Genomic DNA, 7,221 nt, shown 5'->3' with positions numbered 1-7,221 from the left:
AACCACCAGCCTGGTGTACCCTGAAATTCAGCCTTCAGTCTCACCCCACTGCAAAAATCAGCAGCTGGCTTAAGTCTTCCTGTCAGATAAATTAAAAATATACAAGAGCTTATTTGGAAAGAAATGCCGAGGCATGGTCATCAAATTCCACACAGCTGTTTGAAGGCAGCCTACCAGAAAGATGGAGAGAACTTTTTACAAGGACATGTAGGGACAGGACAAGGGAGAATGGCCTGAAACTGAAAGAGAAAAGGTTTAGACAGGATACTGGGAAAGAATTCTTGGCCGAGAGAGTGGTAGGGCTCTGGCACAGGGTGCCCAGAGAAGCTGTGGCTACCCCTGGATCCCTGAAAGTGCCCAAGGCCAGGCTGGACAAGGCTTGGAGCAGCCTGGGACAGGTGAAATGTGTCCTTGCCCATTGCAGAGGGTGGGACTGGAAGAACTTTTAAGTCTCTCCAACTCAAACCATTCTGCATAAGAAAGCAAATATATCCTCAAAATAAAACTATTCGGACCCCCTCCCCTCTGAGGTTGGCAGTTCTGTGGGGATACTGTACAGAACTATGAATCAGTGATTTAAGGGAGAAGTGTGACTTGGGAGAGGTGTGACCTGTCACCAATTTAACTTCCAAACCAGGGAGGGAGTTAAAGCACCTTCAAGTGGGCTGAACACGCCAGGGTTCTCCAGCTCCACCCCCAGCTCCAGCTGTGAGCAGTCGCTCAGGGGGACCAGCTCGCCCCTGTCCATGCTGGTCCGGCCACTGATCCTCAGGGGCAGCTCCAGCACCTGCCCCACGTGTGCCTCCACCTGCAGGAAGTGAACTCCATGGCGCTGGGCTCGCTCACGGACACCTGCCAGGGACAGAACAGGGACAGGCTGGGTCACTGCTCTGCTCCACGCCAGCCCAAGCCCACAGCAGCTTGGTGAGCTTCCCTTTTACTGCTGCTCCTGTCATTCTCTCCTCTGCTTTGCAGACTTTGAAGTGTGGACTGCTGTGTGCTATCTCCAGGGGCTATCATCACCAGCTGGGAGAGGTTTAGCGTCCATTAAAGAACCTACCTCAGACCAGAGATTTCACAGCAATCACAGCTTTTATTTGCAGGATCTTAACTACTTAATCTTCTACAACTGGCTTCAGGATACCAAACTATATGGGACAGAATTAAAGATGTAATCTGTGTGGATTAACTACTCCTAAAACTACTACTACTAAAAACTGACTCACTGAGGTCAGTAAACAGAACTCTGAAGAGCTGTTCACACAGAAGGCAGCTCCTAACACAGGAAAAAAAAAGCATTCAAAAATAACCTATTCAGATTGTGAAATACACTGCTCTGAAAGCTCACATGGTCTGAAGGTTTCTTTCTGTCTTCAGACTTTGACTCATGTTTGAGGATAAGAAGTTTTAGCTGAAAAAATCTTCCTCCCTGTGTCTCCAGCTGGTAACTGTTGCACTGCTAGAAAGCAGCATCTAAGGCTGTTCAGAGAATTATTTCAGAGTGAGTGTGTAAGCTAAATTCTGAACAGATTTTAATTCATGTCACACCCCTCCCTTTGGGCCACCATATGTACTGTTACTGCATTCTCCTCGCTCCAAGCCACACACACTGACCACCATGACCTAAGAACAGGGGATGGTCTGAAGAGACACCACAAAATCCCTCTTGGGAGCTATGTTTTTTATTGCCATTTTCTCCTAATTTTCCTAAAGTACTGTTTTTTCTTGGCCAGCTCGGGTATTTGCAGCCCGTCTGCAGCACAGTGCTCAGTTCAGGTTCTTCTCCAGACAGAAATTTCCTTGTACATCCTGGTAACAACTGTCACCCTTTTGTATCAAGGGAGAGCACCCACCTATCACCCTACAGAATGAATTTCTAGTTTGGCTTGTCTGCCTGGATGGCCAGGCCAGGAGTTAATTACCATTTCATTCTTGCACTTAAAACTTCCAACAGGGAAAAAGGTTTGCCAAGGAAATCAGGAAGGGGCAAAAATGGGAGTCAGGTTAATGCACTGGACAGTGCTGGATTCCCTAAAGCACAAACTGAAAGGAATCACTTAACCTGCCACAGGGCAGGAAGTGGAAGGGGATTGCCTATGGCATTCTCAGTGCCTTTGCTGTTTCCAAAAGCCACATTCAAGAACAAGCACTGAACAATGAATCTCTTGCCTTCATTTCGCCATAAAGCAGCGGATTCCGCACGTCAAACGCCCGAATAATGCTGACCCCAGCATCACTTCCCGTGCTCATCACTCCTGTGACTGTCACTGTGGCTACTGCCTGGTTAGAAGAGGACCAGCTGAAGTTGCCACTTCCACCCTGAGCCTGAAATACAGAGGGAAAAATCTTGCAAACATTTAATCAAGGACATGGTTTTCACATTCCACAGCTTTGGATATCTTGCGTGAAAACCAGGAGTGCACTGAGAATAGGACATACAAATAAAATAACACCTCAGAACTTAAAAAGCAATAGAGAGATGAGAAGATTTCTACCTTTCGTTTTATATTCGGCTTCTTTCACACACCAAAACAAATGTCAAAAGTTCCATCAGAGTAAAACACGGGTGAACACTGGAGCTATTTTAAAATGTATATTGTTTTAATTTCTTTTACTTCCTCAGCATTTCCTTTAACCAATTTCATAATTAAAAATGAACAAGGTGATAAATCTTCTCTAGAGGGACAGTGTGGAAAACAAACAAGTCTAAATTATACAGGAGCTTAGCTAGTAATTTTTACCAGGGAAAGAGAAAAAAAAAAGAAAATTAAGAGGAGGGTCATTTCCCATCTTCCCATCTTCCTTTCTCAGAGCACATGCACAATCTGATTACAGAAGGACACAGACAAATAAACAGGCAGAGGTGTGTTACAGGAGATGCATGGGATGTGGTGAGAAAGGCTGAAAGAATCCAAGGGCTCAGCATATTTGTAAAGGTGTTTCAGTTGAAACAGGGGGATGAGCATAGTCTTAATGACTATGAAGTCTCAGGTCCCTGCCATAAACCCCAGACAGGTCACTACACTTTCTGTCTCTGACAGTCAGTATGCACTGAGGAGAGAGAGGAAGGGTAAAGCAGCTTCCCATGCAGCTTCACCATTAGCCAGAGCCTGGCAGGAGCTCCACACTGCTACCTGGGAGCAGTGCCCTCCCCAGGAACCTCCACGTGCCCACCTCGCACAGCTGCTCTGCACCTCTCATGCCTGTGCCAAAGGAAGGCAACAGAAACCATCTCATTGGCACAAAGATGAACAAAGCAACCCCCAACAAACCAGACAGCTGCCAAAGGAAAACCTGCCAGGCATTCTGGTACCATCTGGAGGGAGTTACTTCAGCTATAAACAGAATTTGGCTAGATCCAAAAATCCCTTTCAATTTATTTTCAGAAAAACTTTATTCACCCATTTGAAATAGCCTGACTGAAGCTATGCAGTGGGAGGCAAACTCTGATGGAGAGGCAGGAACAGTTGAGCTGTGTGTATGCTGTCGACCACGTGTCTTGTGGAATCTATAGACCAGAAGAAAGGTCTCAGTTTCAGCAAAATTTAAATCTTGGGAGAAAAAAGTTTCTATGTTTTTATAGAAGAACATCAGAGTAAAGTAAGACAATTATTGCAGTACCATGAAGGAATGTTCTCTAGTGAAATACTTCATTATATTTGCAAGATAAGGTGAGAATAGAACTGTGAAAGACGTAGGAAACAAAACCACATTTCCTTTCCTTTACTGGGAAAATTCCAGCAGAATTATGAAGTACTGCAAATGCAGACTTAGTACTAAGAATTTTTGCCACACTCTGCTGGTATGGTCAGGAATAGCATGAAGTAAACCAAACCAATCCCACAGAACAGACAAGTCGAGTTATGCAGGGCTTAACTCAGTGTAGCTGCCCTTAGACTCACACTGGAGAATGCAATTTAATCCTGTGAGATTGATTCTCTCCATGGAGTCACTGAATCAGTAAGGCTCTAAAAGACCTCTGAGATTATCAAGTCCACCACTGAACCATGTCTTCAGGTCCCATACCCCATAATTTTTGAGCCCTTCCAGGGCTCGTGACTCCACCACTGCCCTGGGCAGCCTGTGCCATGGCTTGACAACTCTTCCTGTGAAAAAAAATTGTCTAATATCCAAGCTAAACATGAGGATGTTTCCTCTCATCCTATCCCTTGTTACCTGGGAGGAGAGCCTGGCACCAAGTGTCCTGCTGCCTATTTGCTTATAGTTTACTTAATACAGATCCAACACTGAGCACCACTTTATGCTAAAAGGGAGAGGTAGGAGTTGTGCATCCAACACCTGAGTGCAGGGTCTGGGTATCACTGGCCTGAGATAAGAGTCTGGGCTGAGAAAGCACAACTTTCTTTTCCCTACTTAGACTGGAGATACTGGATACTGGCATACAAACCATTTGTTTCATGAAGCAAAAGGAATAACTGACAGCTTGGGAGCAAAGACACACTTAGTAAATATGGAATCATCCCTTCTGTAAATAAGCTGGGGCCTTTGCCTCCCTGGAACTTTGTATTAGGAGCACAAGGTGTGTGGCCACTGAGGAATACTGATGTCCAAGGCTGGCAGAGTGCTGCAAATTAATCTTGTCATGCCCTTCTTTGTAGTCACTTCACACTCCCATTCATATTTCCCATCCTTGCCAGCAAAGGGCAGCCTCTAATGATTGCTGTGGATCTTTGCATGTAGGATGCTCCTGGAATTCCAAACCATTCCAGGCACAGGTGCGTGGTGCATGCATGAGGGAGAGAGGAAGGGAAGACAAGAGGTACAAGTCAGTGGGGTTTTTATGTTTGTTGGTTTCTTGGTGCTTTTTTAAAACTGCATATCAACTCCTGTAACTAACGTCCCATGAAGTTCCTGCAAGTTACATTTTGGATGCCACTGTGCCTGAAGTATCCACAGTCAGCCCTAGCTCAGTGGTGTCAGGCCTCAGTGTGCCTGCCTGAGTTACACACCCTGCAGCTGGGTACTTCTTTGGCATACCTGGATGGTGTACTGGTAGACTCCTGCTTTTGCCTGCCAAGGAAACATCAGAATGCTGGGTACAAGCAATATTGGAACATGGATCTCCACATCCTGCTGGTTTCTCACTGGAACTGGTAAGGTGTGAACACCTCCATCCTGCAAAGTGCAAAACCACGGTGTTATAAATGGCATCACAGAGCTTCCCAGAGTTAATGTTTAGTCCTTAGGTACAGACATGTTCTTGAAAGCACATCAGAGAGGAAGGAAAACTATTTAGGACCACTTATGAGCAGAGCTCCCAGTGAGCAAATAGCTCCTGGCAGCAAGGTGTGCCACTGTACTAAAGGAGTGCTATTGTTATGAAGATCCAGGTGCCCACATTAATGTAAAAGGCAAGAAAAAAGATACTCTTTCATTGCTCCTATTTTGAGACCTCACTTGGAGAACCAATCTGGAGGCTCAACACCTATATTTACTCTTTGCTCATCCCACTGTGTACAAAATTCAGCCTGAAAGAGCCCTTGCTCAGTCCTCCCTCCCAAACATTGGCCTTCACAGCTCTGCTGTCACTGCAGTGCTCCAACCCTCTGGCACAACACACTGTTACTGCACTTCTGAGGGAAAAACAACTCTCAAGGGATGCTCTTCCACTGAAGAGAACATCTCTGACACACAAAATGACTGAGGTGTATCACATTGAAGGAGCTGCTAAATCCTGCCCAAGGAATCACTAAATTGATTTTACAGCAAATGGGTTGAAGTGTTGAATTTTCAAGCAAAAGCAATTCACTTCCACACCACGTGCCCTAGTTAGCCATACATTCAGCAGCCTGCCCAACCAGCAGAAAGTAAATGAATAGTAATTTGGAGAAATGTGCAGGCTGATACATTTGGCAAATTGTCATTCCAGAGTTTAAGGGCACTTCCCAACTGACAGCAAACTTCCCCAATGTAACTGACTGCAGAACAAGGTCAGGGTATGAGTGATGATCCTACCACAATAAAGTGTAAAATTCCCTCAGCCTGTGAGAGGCCCCTTGCCCAGCACAAGGATCTGCCACAAGAAAAGAAATCAGTGCTGTGCACCACTGCCCTAACAGGAGTTTGCCACAGGCTCGGGAGCAAAATCCCACAGTCTTTAATGTAAGCAAATCCTCTTTTGACTCAATTGGCAGTTTTCATGAAGAAAGGATTTTAGAATTTGGTTCTTAATCTGTTCAAAGACAGCTCAGACCCATGTCATTCTTAGGTTTCCTTTTGCCAGGAAGTCACTACTGCACAGCTCAATTATTTTTAGTCCTACCAGTGAAGCAGAGGAGTTTTCACACAGACGCACCCGGTCAACAACTGATGTCAGTGCAGCATCAATCGTGGTCTGACCTGCCTTTACAGCCCTCACACAATGACAGGACCCATTCAGAGAGGACTGCAGCACCTCAAAGTGTTCTCCGGACAGCTCTGTAGAAATTCGGATCTTCTAAAACCAAAACATGAAATAGAAATTGCCACAGGTGACTGACATCAGTGGGGGACAGAAAGCCCTAAACATACAACAAGAAGTCAGTAAGCAAATGTTTAATCACACAGTTCAAAGACATGCTGCTGAAACTGATTAGAACTCTCCCTGTGGAAGTTTCAGTCTTTCAGTAAGATGTTACCTTTAGAGACATTAACTCCGCAGAAAGTTTCTTTTTAAATTTCATGCTAAATGTAATTTAACATGAAAGTACCTATATTTATACCACTAAGTAATTCATATTTTACAGTATTTTTCTAATTTTTTCCTTCTTCAACATAAAAGAACACATGAATATACTGTCCCAAAGGCACACTACTAAGCTCTAGCTCAAACTCAGATCTGTATCCCAAAAAGCAATTATGAGGTGTGGGAAGAGTAGGCTCCTTTGCACGGTTGGGGTGTAGGGAGGCAGAGATCTCTGAAGCTTGCTCTTGGGGGAAGAAGTTTATTGGAGAATTCAGGGATGCCCAAGCCTCATGCTCTCAGGCGTAGCACGTGGCTGGGCTTAGGAGGACGGGGGAGGGGAGAGAGAAACTGAGGGTTTAGGAGAGGGGAAGCCCCAGGGAGGGAGGGAGTCCAAGAGAGGGAGGAAATCCAAGAGCGGGAGGAAGTCCAAGAGAGGGAGGAAGTCCAAGAGAGGGAGGAAGTCCAAGAGGCCGCATGGCCGCTCAGAGCCCCCTTATCAGGGGCTCCCAGGTGGGCTGGGACAAGGCATGGGCCAA

At 45.5% G+C, this 7,221-nt stretch overlaps 1 long non-coding RNA gene across 1 annotated transcript; it reads right to left on the bottom strand.

Annotated features, from left to right (window-relative positions):
• Positions 1-2,199: 2,199 nt before the first annotated feature.
• Positions 2,200-6,372, bottom strand: LOC144246977 (uncharacterized). The gene is made up of 3 exons (XR_013340692.1): positions 6,317-6,372; positions 4,999-5,136; positions 2,200-2,325 (listed from the first exon to the last, which is right to left on the bottom strand). It is a non-coding gene; the product is annotated as an uncharacterized LOC144246977 (long non-coding RNA).
• Between the last annotated feature and the right edge of the window lie 849 nt (positions 6,373-7,221).

The sequence above is a fragment of the Lonchura striata genome, chromosome 12 (assembly GCF_046129695.1).
Source record: "Lonchura striata isolate bLonStr1 chromosome 12, bLonStr1.mat, whole genome shotgun sequence".
Taxonomy (NCBI): Eukaryota; Metazoa; Chordata; class Aves; order Passeriformes; family Estrildidae; genus Lonchura; species Lonchura striata.
Note: the sequence above shows the minus strand (reverse complement) of the source record. Positions and strands in the feature narration are given on the sequence as shown.